The sequence below is a fragment of the Bos grunniens genome, chromosome 16 (assembly GCF_055505025.1).
Source record: "Bos grunniens cultivar Pamir isolate PY7600 chromosome 16, Bosgru_T2T1.0, whole genome shotgun sequence".
NCBI lineage: Eukaryota > Metazoa > Chordata > Mammalia > Artiodactyla > Bovidae > Bos > Bos grunniens.
Window position 1 is genome coordinate 54650701 of NC_141180.1, and position 16022 is coordinate 54666722.

The following is a 16022-nucleotide window of genomic DNA, read 5'->3' on the forward strand; positions in this document are numbered from 1 at the left end:
CATAAAATGCAAACAGTAAAAAGCAAGGTGATGGATTGATTTTGGTTGTCATGTAGCATTTGGACTATTTTAAAATAACATAATTGTTACCTGGCAGCAAAATCTGTATCTTTAATCAATGAATCAGGTCCTTTTAGGGAACTAAAAAGTGTAGTCTTAAATAAAGAAACAATCTTCTTCCCTTCTGAGACAAATTAAATTTTTCTTTGAGTTCATGAACTTTCTATGGTAAAACTCTCCTTCAATAAGAGCACTTTAAATATCTTCATTTAATCACCTATAAGCATTTTATGTGTTGCAAAGAACTCTACAGAAATAAGGCATTATTGATATCATTTCCCGTAAATCATAAACTGCAATAAATCAGAAGCCATTTTCTCAAGGAAACAATGTTACACCTTTGAGAATCTATACTACTAAACAAACATTTCATAAGAACCCATTAGGTACTACTATGCTTTCCATCACACCATGAGAAAGCAAACTGAGTTCTAGGCAGTCTGAAAGCAAGGACTCACTATTCTTTTACAATGAAAACTCACTGTTTCCTTTAACTTTATATTATCAAGAAGGTAGTTTCAACTTATAATAACAAACCACATCTTTGAAAATGAAATACACCTAACATTTTTATATAACTTCTTAAATAGGATTACACACAAGATACATATTGATAGAGGCACCAATAAATTGCCATATGCTTCACTTTTACAAAAACCATTCATAATACTTGCTGTTTTTGTTCAGTCTCTAAGTCGTGTCCGACTCTTTGTGACCCCATGAACTGTAGCATGCCAAGCTCTTCTGTCCTCTATTATCACCTGAAGTATGCTCAAATTCATGTCCATTGACCAGGTGACTCAGTGGTAAAGAATCTGTTTGCCAATGCAGGAGACACAGATTCGATCCCTGGATCAGGAAGATCCCCTTGAAGAAGGAAATGGCAACTCACTCCAGTATTCTTGCCCAGGAAATCCCATGGACAGAGGAGCCTGGTGGGCTACAGTCCATGGGGTTGCACAAGAGTTGGACCCAACTTGGCAACTAAACAACAATCATAATATTTACAAACAGCTCAATGAATCAGAAGAAAAATTTAAATGAACAGATACAGTTTTGCCCTTGCCCAGATTTACAAAACTGTATTGACAGATAAGAGTTAAACAATGTTAGGAAGATATTATAGTGCCATAGCAAATCTGAAGACCCTGAATTTGGAAAACAGTCTTATTGCTAGATATGAGTTAGCTGAGCTTCATATTATAGGACTGAGTGATAGGAGTTTTATTGCTGTAGAAACATTACTCTCATTTTTCTCATGTTTTATATTTGATGTACCTTTGGTAGCAGGTCTATGTGAGAAGAGAAATGTGGGTATAAGAAAGTTTATCTTTTATAGTCTGGGATAAATGATTGTCGAGAACATTCTCTTTCCAATATAAACACTTCTCTATCTAAAAATACATTTCAAGAGCCCTATCACTATACTGTAGCTATTAAAGCAGTTTTTAGAGCTCTCCTTTCCAGGTTCATCCACCAAAATCATCATTCCACAAAATACTCACCACTTCTCCCCACACTTAAAAAATATTATATCCATAAGCATCAATGCTCTTAAAAAAGAGAAAGTATTCTTTTGTTTTCAGATTCCTATTTCAGATGAGTTTCAATTCTGTTATGCTGCAACAATTTAACCCTAAATCTGAAGACTGTATGTTCATTTGCATAACTAAAAATATGCAAAATAAAGCTAGAGAAGTTTCTATAATCAGATATGTTGAAGGAGTCTGGGGTTGGTAGATGCAAACTACCACATTTAGAATGGATAAACAAGGTCCAACTGTACAGTATAGGGAACCATACTGGATATCCTGTGATAAACCATAATGGAAAAGAACATTTAAAACAAGAAAGTATATATATGTATACCTGAGGCACTTTGCTGTACAGCAGAGATTGGCACGACACTGTAAATCAACTATACTTCAATTTAAAAAAAAAATATCAATCTCTGGTCTTTCAAAAAAATTCTAGAAAGCCCCCTAAAAAGTTGTTATCTAACTCAAGAACCAGCTGAGACATTCATTTGGACTCTGCTGCAAGTCTTGAAGGGAACATAATCAATATAACAAATATTCACAAAGTTACAAGTCTATTACAGTGGTTTCAACTCCTTCTACATACTAGAGTCACTTCGGTAATACGAAACAATTACAGACACAGGGCTCTGGTCCCAGAGGTTATGATTTAATTCATATTATAATGGGGTATGGGCATTAGCATTATTTAAATACTCCCCAGATAATTCTAATGTGCAGCTAGGATTGAGAACTACTGATTTATACTTTATTTAATTAATGCTGATTAATTTATAAGTGCAAGCAACTAACTCTCAAAATATTCAACACTGTTTCAGAAAATATTGCTTGAAATGCAGACTGTTATTGTATATTCTAAAACATTTGGACCTGGTACTTCATGTTAGAATGTATTATAGTATTTGGATTAGTTTTACTTCTTTTTGGGTTACCCTTGAGGTTATAAGGGTGGGGACAAGGATGCCAGGAAGAGAAATCCTCAATAACACATTAGTTTGAGAGGCAACAGTGTGAAATTCATGTGGAACAATGTTGTGGAAATACAAAACAACTTGTCACATGGTCTCAATTACTGGGTTGGTCATAAGATGTTATGCAAAAACCTGAATGAACTCTGGCCAAGCCCATACTTATGATCATCTGAATAGAGTTTAGAATATAGCCAATTTGACTAACAAGTTTATTTAACCCTCAAGAAAAAAATATCTCCCCAACACCTGGTCAATCTCCAATGTGAAGTCCCAACCCTCTCTATTAAAAGAGCATGCTCCCTAAAGCTTTGTACCAAAAAGAGAAGGAAAGAAAGGGAGAGAAAGAATGAAGGAAGAAAGCAAGAAGGAAAAAAAAGAGAGGGGAGGAAGGAAGGAAAAGGAAAGGAAAAAGAAAGAAAAAGCCTTCTGACTGCATTTTAAACGTTCCAATTCTAGAGTCAGACAGCCTCCAGACACCAGACCTACTAATCTAGCCTGGTATCCCACTAACAACAAAAAAAACCCAATTAATCACAAGATGCTTTGGTAATAAACAGAACCCCCAAGATGTGATAGATCTATCTTTAAGTCATAAGATTTCACCTGAAATTATTTTGCTCTAACTAAAATCACAAAGCATTGAGCAATCTGTCTGTATCACTACAGCTCTTCCCCAGTAGAAACAGAATCATATGACTGAGCTTGACTCACGTTGTTGAACAGAGATCACACAATCAAGTCTAAAGACACCATGAATGTTTAATATTTTGCACATCTCAAAACCTCAAAATTTAGCAGCTCAAAGGAAAACACCATCACAGGGATAAATCAAAATACAAAAATTCTACATCCACATACTGTGAAGCAAAAGAATGTGAAGGAATTTTTAAAACGTCTTTCATAAAGCCAAAACCTAAGATCAATCACCATTAAGCGCTTGAAAGTTGTTTGATTTAAATGGTAACCTGTTGTTTCTTCATCCTACACTTAAGAATTATCTAAGCTTTTCCCACCAATGCTAAGCATCTGACACCAGGCTCCGCTCCCTGCTGTTCCGTGAGTTTGAGAAGTAGCAAATCAAATTTCCTCAAGCAGCTCCCCAAATGGGTTCTTCCCTGCAGAGTTCAGCAAATCAAGTCTCAGGGGTATCCTTTAGTCTACTGAGCAACTTGGAAGACATATCTCAAGGTATTTGTATGAGACACAATTGAAGACATCTTTTTACTTAAATAAAGGACACTGAGATTTACTTTCAGCTTAGAAATACATCAAATTTTGATTGCTTTTCTTACTTGAATTGGATCAGTAAAGTAACCCTTAGCAAGAGTCTGGGTACACCTTTTATAAATCTTTTTCTATTCCTTACTTAAATTACCATTATAAATGCTTGTGAATTCTGCTGTTTTCTTTCCTGTATGTATTAGGTGAACTGAAATTCCATTTACATTGTTCAAGTGGGAATTTCATTTGCTCACAAAGATAATTAAATTGTATTTTTCAGTTCAATAGGTGAGTGTCCTTATTTAGCAAGCATATAATAAGTACCTACCATGTTCCCTGTGAATAGTGTTTTTGGAATCTAATATGTAAGCCTGAAATAAGTGAGCCTGTTGAATAGTGATTAAAATGATAAAAGAACAGAAATTAAGGGAGAGAGAACAAAAGGCCACCCTGTTCTCCAGTCTTGCTTTATTCATATATTTAGTTCTTTTGCTTTATATTTTTCCAAAAGACTGAGAGATTAAGCAGTTCATTTGTCTTGATCCTCAACATTCAGTTTTCTTTCCCGTGTTAGTGTGATAAGGACCTGCAATTTTTGAAAAATCGGAAATCTTCATATAGTCAGTGTGTCAAGGCTTCCATTACCCATACTGAGCTGTAAGGGTTGTACTGCTGAGGGTGGCTCTGATCCAGTCCCAGAAATCAAAGTAGTCAGAATGAAAGGCAAAGAACTGACTCACGGCAAACACTGAAAGGCAGATCCCCCGTTACCAAAAAGGGGTTGAGTGGTTTAAGACACAGTGAAAAGACAACTGGAACGAGACTAAAACTTTGGACGAATCCATTTTATAATACATATCATTTCCTGGACTGAGGAAAGGTTAACATGTATTTTACTACATTGCTTTGTAGGTCAATCATTTCAGACTCTTAAGCATTACACACTTTTCATAATCAATGCAAACAGCTCATGCTCATACTTCTATAATCCATGTCTAAGATGCAAGCTATATGAAACATGGAAGACACATAAAAAATACTCTGCCTTATCTTTGTATACTAAAACAAAATGAAGTATAATCAACCAATAAAATATTCAAGATTTGGCAATGAAAGCATAAGATAGTTTATCAAGAGATGTAATTTTTAAAGTACAATAATTTTTTTTAATATTTTAAAAATAATGCCAAGACTGTTTAACACTTTAAAAAGTAGAAATGTGTCAGCAGACATTAAAACCATGGGAAGTGGTAAAGCCACTGTCTACCAGTGGAACATTCTAGAGTTTATTTACATAGTTTAGTGACTTCCCAGCCATCAAAGGGAACTGGAGTTTTCTTAAGTATAAATACTATTATCTAAGATAAAGATAATAGTATTTATAAACAGGACATATTCATTCTTTCCCTTTCAACAGGAATACCTATTACAGAAAATTTTAGCAAACTGTAAAGTATGCTGCCCATTTTTTACATTATCCCTGAAAAAATCATTTATGTTCTGTCAATGATTTGCATGATATACTCCAGTTTCTGCAAATATTTTACCCACTTGGTTTAGAAAATTTTCACATTTCGCTACAAAACATAAAAATATTTCACAAGTTACTCTAGTTTGAAATTTTCTACCAGTCACATATAAATCATCCACTTTAATTTTAAGCAAAAGTAAACATGGCAAATACATTCTGCTTTCTATGATGGGTAATAAATCCAATTATAACGTAGCTATTATTGCCACCATTAAAATGAACATAATACATGAAACATTTTATCATCTCAAAAACAACTTGAGAGTGTAGAGCAAGCTCTGTGTTTAAAACGAACATTGATAAAAATTAAACTTGGTATGGAAGCTTGGCTCCCAAGCTTAGCTCCCAACTTCTCTTTTTAAAAGCTGGAAGATGCTAATATTTTACTATTTTCCTACAACATTTAATTCACAAAAAGTGATTAAGGCACTTCCTACAATTCTACATCTATTTTTTGACCAACTGGCAATGAGAGAAGCATTTATTTTCTGACTTTTCTGATTAGAAAGTGATTAAAAAAGAACCTCAAAGCATGAAACAGCTGAACAACTTGACATCTGAGGTTTCTTCCCAACTTCGTAAAGAAAGCACATTAGAATAAACCTTAAGAAACAGCTTACCTTACCATACTGTGCTAGACTAACATTCAAAACACTTCATGAGGGATTTTAATGCATTCAGATGCCGTTCAAAGCTTACACTGAAAGAAAACTGTGAGCTAGAATTCTAAATTCAACCTGAGAAGCACACAGCAAAGTTCAGCTTTAAAAGAAATTCTCCCCAAATACATTCACAGAAGCATGAATAAATGTATTACCTTTCTGTTAAGAGAAGCAGCGTTCCTGGTTCGGTTTGGTCTGCAAGTGACTGCAGTAGCAACAGCCGACAGTGGCCGCAGGAACACGGCACAGCAGAGGGCGACCACAGAGTCGCAGGAGCAGCTCCTCGGAGCGGCAGGACAGACCCAATGACAAGCACACGCAGATTGCTTTGAATTAGGCGTGTTAGGGGCTGGAACTTTCCGAGTTTGCTCTCCTATAGGACAGGAGAGGTTTTCTCCTACTTAACCCCTGGGGGCAAGGTCTCCGTAATGGTAACAGCTGGCATACAGAGGGGCTTGATCTGAGCACAAGGTCAGCAAGCCAGGATATGAAGCTGACATGTAATTTCTAGCCTTTTCCTGCTTCTACAGGGAAATTGCACGAAGGACTGTTTTTAGTTATAACTTCCTTTGATCTTTTGGACTTAAAGTTACTTAGTAGATTAAAGCCATGTTAGCTGACATTATTTGCTTGCTTAGCCTAACTTAAGTGTTGCAGATTCAGTTTTCTGACACATAGGGCTACTGCATTTAAACTAACACAAATAAACACCAATCGTGTTTATTTCCAAGTTCCGGGGATTCTTGTGTTCTTTCACAAATGGCTCTTGAGACTCTGCTTTTAAGGCAGAAAGTTCATAGTTTTTCAAAGAGGCAGCCTTCTTTATTAAAAAAGAAAGTATTATTTAAAGCAGTTTTAAGTGTTTCCTCTTCAATTGTCCTTAACAAAAACAGTTAAATGAATTTGACACTGCTTTTTATAAATTTGTGGTCCTATTGATGCCAGTATTTAAAATTCCACAGTCACAACATAAAAAGCTTACAAATACCTTCAAATAAATGCTTTAAAATTACCTATGACAGCTACTGGCAAATAAGTGATAATTTACTGAATCCATGAAATCTAACTTTTTATGACTTTAATAAAAATGTGTAAACAACTCTTACAACGGGCTGTATTGATAGCAATTTCAAAGTTAGGGAAGGTGATACAAGCAGTCAAAGGAAAAAATAGATGAAATTGGGCTTCATGAAAATAATAAACTTTTATATATTGAAGAACATTATCAAGAAAGTGAAAAAAAGCTTTTGAATGGGAGAAAATATTTGCAAACCGCATATCTACGGGGCTAGTAATTATAATATATAAAACTTACAACTCAACAATAAAAAGACAAATAATCTAATTTAAAAACAGGCAAAGTTTTAGAATAGAGACTTTTCTATGCACATAAAAGGATGCTCAGCATCACTAGTTATTAAGGAAATGCAAATTAAAACCACAATGAGAGACCACTTGACAGCCACAAGGATACCAGGGCTTCCCTGGTGGCTCAGAGGTAAAGAATCTGCATGCAACGGAGGAACCACAGGAGACTCAGGTTTGATCCCTGGATCAGGAAGATCCCCTGGCGGAGGGCACGGCAACCTACTTCAGTATCCTTGCCTGGAGAATCTCAAGGATAGAGGAAGCTGAGTCGCAAAGAGTTGGACACAAAGTGACTTACCACAAGATAGCTATGGTCAAAAAAAGCGAGGAAGGAATAAGGGAGGGAGGGAAGAAAGGAAGGGAGGGAAGGAAGAAGAGTGGGAAGGAAGGAAGGGGAGAGGAAAGGAAGGAAGGGAGAAGGGAAGGAGGGAGAGAAGAAGAGTTGGCAAGGAAAAACTGGAGTGTCATACAACATTGGTGGGAATGTAAAACAGTATTTACAGCCACTATGGAAAACAGTCCAGCAGTTTCTCAAAAAATAAACATAGAGTTACCATATGACACAGCAATTTCACTCCCAGGTAGAGTTGATCCTTATTATTTGTGGATTCCATATTTGCAAATATGCCTACATGCTAAAATTTGTTTGTAATCCCCAAATAATCTTCATGGTGTTTCTTAGTCCTTCAATGTGATCACACACAGAATAGGGGGAAATTTGAGTCCTCTAACAGACACGACTGAGCGACCTCCCTTTCACTTTTCACTTTCATGCATTGGAGAAGGAAATGGCAACCCACTCCAGTGCTCTTGTCTGGAGAATCCCAGGGACGGGGGAGCCTGGTGGGCTGCCATCCATGGGGTCACACAGAATCAGACACAACTGAAGCGACTTAGCAGCAGCAGCAGCAGCAGCACTCAAGTCCCAGGCGAGGTTCAGCAAGGTGACACACTGCCTTCTCGTTTCAGCTCTCACACTGAAAACAAGTGTTCCTTTTGCAGTCTATTCTGGTGCCACGTTTTTCAAATTTTCATGCCTTTTGTTGGCAATTTCACTGTTTAAAATGGTCCTGAAGTGTCATGTACAGTGCTGTCTGGAGTTTCAAAGCTCAAGAAGGCTGTGATGTGCCTTATAGAGAAAATACATGTGCTCAAAAAGCTTTATTTAGGAGTGAGTTATAGTGCTGCTGGATATGAGCTCAGTGTTAATGAGTCAACAATAGATATTAGACACATGCTCAGTTATGTTCAACTCTTTGCAACCCCACAGACTGTTGCCCACCAGGCTCCTCTGCCATGGAATTTTCCAGGCAAGAAACACTGGAGTGGGTTGCCATTTTCTGCCCTAGGGGATCCTCCTGACCCAAGGATCGAACCCATGTCTCTTGTGTCTCCTGCATTGTCAGGCAGATTCTTTATCAACTGCACCACTGAGGAAGCCCCATATATTTGGTAAGATATCTTTAAACAGAAACACAAAACAAGGGCATGTACTGATTGGATGTCACAAATGTGACCAGAGGCTTGAAGGAACCTAAGCCTGTTTTTACCTGCAGAGAAGTGACTTAGTATGCATTAATGCAGTGTTTGCAGAGACTTTAAAGAATATAACTACCACAAATAAGGTGAATCAACTGTATATACCCAGGAGAACTGAAAAGTTATGTTCATGAAAGAACTCATAACTAATGTTCACAGTAGCATTATTCACAACAACTAAGGCATCAGCTCAATTCAAATGTCCATCAGGTGCTCCATGGATGAACAAAATGTAGTGCATGTATACAATGGAATACTATTAGCCATAAGGAGGAATAAAAGCACTGATACATATTACAACCTGGGTGAACCTTGCAAACACTATGCAAAGTGAAAGCCACACACAAAAGGTCACATATCATATGACTCCATTTACATGAAATCTCCAGAACAGTCAAATCCATAGAGATAAAATGTACCTATAGATTAGTGGTTGCCAGGGGCTGGGGGGCAGAGACAGAGGACAGAGGGAGTGACTGCTAACAGGTATTGAGTTTCTTTCGGGGTGATAGAAATGTTCTAGAATTAGGCAGTGCTGATGGTTTCGTAACTTTGTAAATACACTAAAACTCACTGAATTGTACACTTTAAAATAGTGAATTTTATGATATGTGGATTTTACCTTGATACAAAAATGCTTGTGTACATGCTAAGTTGTTTCAGTCATGACCCCATGACCCCCATGGGGTCTTTGTGACCCCATGGACTGCAGCCCACCAGGCTCCTCTGTTGATGAGATTCTCCAGGCAAGAATTCTGGAATGGGTTGCCATTTCCTCCTCCAGGGGATCTTCCTGACCCAGGGATCGAACCCACATTTCTTATGTCTCCTGCATTGATTGGCGAGTTCTTTACCACTAGTGCCACCTGGGAAGTTCCTGATAGAAAAATAAGAAAGGTATAAAATTCTAGTCATTAGACTAGTGGTTCTCAAACCTGAGTGTGCACCAGAATCTTCTAGAAAGTTTGGGAGAAGGCAGAGGGCTACAGCTCATTCCCAAAGATTCTGATTCTGAGGATCTGGGATGGGGCCTGAGAATTTGCTTTTCTGAAAGACCACAGGTGATGCTGACTCTGCTGGTATGAAACCCACATTTTGAAAACCAGTGTGTTAAAGACAACGTATAAGCTTCTGGAGGGCAGGAAAGGTAACTTTCACCTCTGTATCTTCTAAATTTCCCTTAAAAAGAGCCAATCTTGGGGAAGAAAGAGAGGGAGGGAGGGATAAGAAATATTTAATGAAGTAAATATATTGAAAGAGTCAGTCCTTGCAAACTTATGGTATGCTGACTTCATGCCTTATGTATTGCAAAGGCTGTTAACACCTAAAAATCTACCCCAGAGAATTAAAGAATTAAAATCCAAATCAAAACTACAATGAGGTATCACCTCACACTGGTCAGAACAGCCATCATAAAAACATCTACAAACAATAAATGCCAGAGAGGATATGGAAAAAAGGGAACCCTCTTGCACTGTTGGTAGGAATGTAAATTGATACAGCCACCATGGAGATTTCTTTAAAGACTAGGAATAAAACTACCATATGACTCAGCAATCCCACTACTGGGCATATACCCTGAGAAAACCATAACATGTACCCCAATATTGATTGCAGCACTATTGATAATAGCTAGGGCATGGAAGCAACCTAGATGTCCACTGACAGATAAATGGGTAAAGAAACTGTGGTACATATATACAAAAGAATATTACTCAGCCACAAAAAGGAATGAATTTGAGTAAGTTCTAGTGAGGTTGATGAACTCACAGCCTGTTATAGAGTGAAGTAAATCAGAACAAGAAAAAACAAATATTGTATATAATGCATAAATATGGAATCTAGAAAAGTGATACTGATGAGCCTACTTGTAGGGCAGAAACAGAGATGCAGACATAAAGACCAGACTTGTGGACACAGCTGGGCAAGGAGAGGGTGGGACAAACCGAGAGAGTATCACTGAGATATACACATTACCTTGTGTACAACAGATAGCTAGTGCGCAGCTGCTGTGCAACACAAGGAGCTCAGCCGCGTGCTCTGTGACAGCCTAGAGGGGCAGCACGGGGTTGGGCGATGGGAGGGAGGTCCAAGAGGGAAGGAGTATATGTATACTTATGGCTGATTCGCAGTGTTGTATGGCAGAAACCAACACAACATTGTAAAGCAATTATCCTCTAATTAAAAATTGAAAATGAAGGTATTTAATCATTCTTTGGTCATCTGAATAGTACTTTGGTTTAGTTTAGTAAAAAAGCTAACCCCATTTCACTATGCTCATCGTTCCAAGAGATGTAAACAAAGGTTCTAGAGTGTGGATCCCATAAATTACTCCAGGAAACCTCTGAACTTAGTTAAGGTGTCACAGAAACCAAAGACTTGAACTCCCAACGCATAAATATGTAAACTCTTATTTCTGCTTTTACCAAAGGCACTGATTTGTACATTTAATCACTTTATTTTACAATGGTCTATGTTCTATTGTATGACATCCCTTATATGTGAATTTTAAAAGAAATGATGCAAATACGCTTACGAAACAGAAACAGATTCACAGTCTTAGAGAGTGAACTTATGGTTGTCAGGGGTAGTTAGGGAGTTTGGGATAGACATATACACACTGCTGTATTTAAAATGGATAACCAACAAGGACCTACTGTGTAGCACAAGAACTCTGCTCAATGCTATGTGCCAGCTTGGATGGAGAGGACTTTGGGGCATTATGGATTTGGTATATGTATGGCTGGGTCTCTTTGCTGTTCACCTGAAACTATTACAGCATTGTTACCTGGCTATACCCCAATTCAAAGTAAAAAGTTTTTTAAAAAATGGGTCTGTGTTGAAGGAAACCCAAAAAAAGAGGGGATCTATGTAAATGTATAGCTGATTCACCTTGCTGTACAGTAGAAACTAGCTGAACACTGTAAAGCAACTATACTTCAGTGAAAGTTAATTTTTTAAAATGGGTCTACATTAAAATACAGTTACAATTTAAAGTACACTTCTTATATTGTCATGTGAAATCCATTATTTTATAAATAATAATCAGGATTATTTCCAATCGGTTTGTATGTTTCTCAACATATTAGAATGAAAAAGAAAACACTAGTAACCTTACAAAGCTCTGATGTTTTCTGAAAACAAAATCCTAGTTTTTCTCAGATCACATTACTTAGGTATCTTTCTTCATTACTAGGAAGATAGAACAGCACAGGAGAGGGACAGAGAGACAAGAACTGGCCAGAGAGGCACAACAGGTGGTACTTTTTAAAAAGTGAAAAAAAAAAACACCCACTGGGTAACAAACTCTTTCACATCTGAACTCAGTCCAAAATGTGATTCCAGATGTTGTTATATTTATTGACATTTAAAAGTCCCACCTATTAATCTTTGTGTGTGTGTTAAACTTCAAAATAGCTGGCTGTGAATAAACTGTGATCTAAGGTAGATGGTAGCGTTCTGCTTCAGCCAGGTTTCTATTTCAGTATGGTCAGGTCAATAGCTTTGTAACTGGAAAGTACAAGTTCAGAAAAGTAATGACAAGAAAGTTCTTCAGATAGCATCCCACCTTGTGTTTTAGTGTTTTTAGAGTACAGACTGTTGGGTACACGAAAGACTTCAGCCCGGAACATTATGCTGCTCAAGTCAGAGTCAGAACTGGGAACTCAGTGGGGTCCTGAGGTACACCGACAGCTCTGCCACTCACCAGCTCTGTACCCATGAACTAGTCACCTGATCCAGAGCTTAGGACCTCCTATTTATAAAGTCAATGGGGGCTTCCCCAGTGGCTTAGAAGGTAAAGAACCTGCCTGCAATGCAGGAGACTTAGGTTCGATCCTTGGGTCGGGAAGACCCCCTGGAGAAGGGAAAGCAACCCACTCCAGTATTTTTGCCTGGAGAAAATCTATGGACAGAGGAGCCTGGTGGGCAACAGTCCATGGGGTCGCAAAGAGTCGGGCATGACTGAGCAACCAACATGTTCACTTTCATACCTTAGATGAAATAATCTCACAGGTCCCTCCCGACTATGAATTCAGTTTTTATGAATTTGCATATCACTCAAATGGATAAAATGAACCACAGTTTTACTATTCAAATTTGGATTAAGAAAAAAACCTATACCGTCAAAGTTGAATCAGTGAGTTTGGAGTAAAGACCATAAAGTAAGCAAATTGGAGCAGAAACAAAATAACCGTGATGCTAAAATTCCTTTCCATCAAGATGGAAATATGTACATCAGTCTTACATATTCCTCTCACCTGATAATTCACATTTAAATATCTTACACCTTCTTTTCACATCTTATTTCCTGTTGAAAACACTATCTTCAAAAACTACAATGCTTACAAATGAAAATGTGATGACCCCTCTAAGGAACCTGAGGGTGAACCTCTTCACCCTTCTTTCGCTCTTCACTCCAGCCCTCGAGTCCTTACCAAGGCCTGTTTTAGTTTCCCTTGCTTTGCACTTCCTTGATTCAGATTTTATGGTCAGCATTTATTTACTTTACAAGCCTTCTACTGTGCTGGCCCTTCGAAGGTCTCCCCTCAACTTGCTTTCCCACTATCTTTTCTTCCTTCCAGGTTTGGGAATGCTACTGAAAAAAGTCATTAGACAGGAAGGTGGAGACCTAAACCAAATGCAGACTCACCTCTGGAGGTTTCCCTGAGCTGCTGAGATTCATCTCATCTATCACAGATTCTTCACTGAAATCCCCACAGGGACTGCTGGAAATCTTTCCCATGCTCCCTATCTTAACGTCCTCCGTGAAAAATGCTATCTATTTTATGAAAAAGAAAGTACCATGAGTGCCTGAAAGTATAATCATCTCTACCTCACACTTCTTCTGGAACTCATCCCTTATCTCTCACAATGTCCATGCCTCTTTCCTAAATTAACTACTTACATACTAGGTCTGTGCTACCCAATGTGGTAGCCAGTAGCCACATGTGCTACTTATATTTAAAGTAATTAAAATCAAATGCAATTAAAATGTTCATGCTTCGAGTGCACTTGCCACATTTTCACGTGCTCAGGGCTGCACGCAGCTCATGGCTTTTGCACTGGACAGAGCAGAGAGAGAAGATGCCCATCACTGTGAAGGCTCACTGAACAGCTCTCCTCTAGATCCACATGCTCCAGATTGCTATGTTTCTTTAACCTGTCTCACCCTTCCTCCCCAAGTCCATCTACAACTTTTTTTTTTTCCCTCAGAAACTTCTTTATTTCCTTAGAAAAAAAATATTTAGTTTTTCCCACAGCCTAACCAAGTCATTCCTTGTCTTGGCCTGCTGGTGTTCAGGTCTCTCTCTTCTTTTCCTTTCACTGCCAGGCAATACTCAAAGCCTCACTTCCTCTCATTCCTTAACTTCTAACAATCTTGCGTGAGTGCATGCTCAGTCACTTCAGCTGTGTCTGACTCTTTGTGACCCCATGGACTGCAGCCCACCAGGCTCCTCTGTCCTGGGATTCTCCAGAATACTGGAGTGGGTTGCCACGCCCTCCTCCAGGGATCAAACCCAGGTCGCCTGCATTGCAGCTGATTCTTTTCTCCACTAAACCACCTGGGAAGCCCAAGTGAAAATCGCTTAGCAGGGTCTGACTCTTTGCGACCCCATGGACTGTAGCCCACCAGGCTCCTCTGTCCATGTAATTCTCTAGGCAAGAATACTCGAGTGGGTTGCCATTCCCTTCTCCAGGGGATCTTCCCGACCCAGGGATGGAACCATGTCTCTTGCATCTGCTGCACTGCAGACAGATTCTTTACCGTCTGAGCCACTAGGGAAGCCCCTAACAATCTTACTCACCATCTAGTAGAACTGTTTCTTCAGAAACAAAATTCCTTTCTCAATACTCATTTTCTTTACGTGTCTTCATTTCCCAACCCCGCTGGCAATCTCCTTTTCTCCTTGCTCAGTTTCCACCATTCTAACACTCATGACTTCTTTAACATCTATTCCATTTTCTTAGCAGATCCTCTGAACTCTCTTATTTTAATTCTTAGGCACTGTCCAAGCCTTCTGTCACTTGTCCTTTCTGTTCTATGCTTCCTGCCTATGTCATCCCATTCAACTTCTTTTCTAAGTTCCATTTTTGCAATGTTTGCTATCTAAGGACATTTCAATATATATGTCCTGTCGACAGTTCAAACTCAGTAATGTCCACTACAAATTATCTTATCATCTTCAAACAGCTTCTTGATTTTCCTATTTCTATTTACTCAGTCACTTAAGCCCCAAATTTTAACTTAAATATTTATTCATTGAACACCTGACCTGTACCTTTGACCTTTATACCACTATCTACCCTTATTTATTTGTTCTCAAGATAGCCATTGTCACATAAACCCTCCTTTCCTCTCCGTTTCCTCTCCTACCTTCTATGTACTGTGCCCTGGAATTATTGCAACAGCCTACTTGTTTAGGCACTCAGTCATGTCCAACTCTTTGTGACCCCGTGGACTGTAGCCCGCCAAGCTCCTCTGTCCATGGGATTTCCCAGGCAAGAATACTGGAGTGGGCTGCCATCTTCTTTTCCAGGGAATCTTCCTGGATCAGGGACCGAAACCTCATCTCCTACACCGCAGGTGGATTCTTTACCACTGAGCCACTAGAGAAACCTGCAACAGCTTACCAGACGTGATCTAATCTATGGTACCCTAAAATTCCAATCTAAGCAACACAAAACTTTTAGATTTCTCACCGTAACAGATAGATCTGATCAAGATGCTCCTCAGTACAGAAAACACTAATGGCTCCTGCATGCACTAAGGAAAGTTCAAACATGTTACTTAGCTGGCATGCAAGACCCTCCAATATCTGGGTCCTTGCCCTTCCTATTCAGTGCCCTTGTCAGACAGAATGTGCTTTAGTCCAAAGAAAGTGGCACACAACCGCTCAGTGCTTATGCTCTTCCTTCTGTTTGCAGTGCTTTTTGTTCACACTTCCAACTTCCACCATCCCATCCATTCTTTACAACACATGACAAATAACATATCTTCCATGAAGCCTTCTGTGCTTGCCTAAGACAGGAATTCTTTCATCCTCTTCTAAGTTACATGACCCTGAGAGCGCTCTTATGGCACTCAACACGTGTTAACTTTTTCTCATGGTCATTTGTATCCCTCTCTTAC

At 38.6% G+C, this 16022-nt stretch overlaps 1 protein-coding gene across 14 annotated transcripts in view; it reads right to left on the reverse strand.

Annotated features, from left to right (window-relative positions):
• Window positions 1-16022, reverse strand: part of DISP1 (dispatched RND transporter family member 1) — a 224916-nt gene that overhangs the window by 69670 nt on the left and 139224 nt on the right. For 2 of the 14 annotated variants that reach the window (XM_086345226.1, XM_086345222.1), the window contains exon 2: window positions 9513-9767. The exons of 8 other annotated variants lie outside the window; for them this stretch is intronic. The gene's annotated coding sequence lies outside the window, so the exon portion shown is untranslated. Of the gene's footprint in view, window positions 1-6138; window positions 6604-9512; window positions 9768-13541; window positions 13666-16022 lie in introns of those variants that run through there. 4 more of the 14 variants (XM_086345228.1, XM_086345224.1, XM_086345223.1 and 1 more) reach the window with 3 other exon arrangements.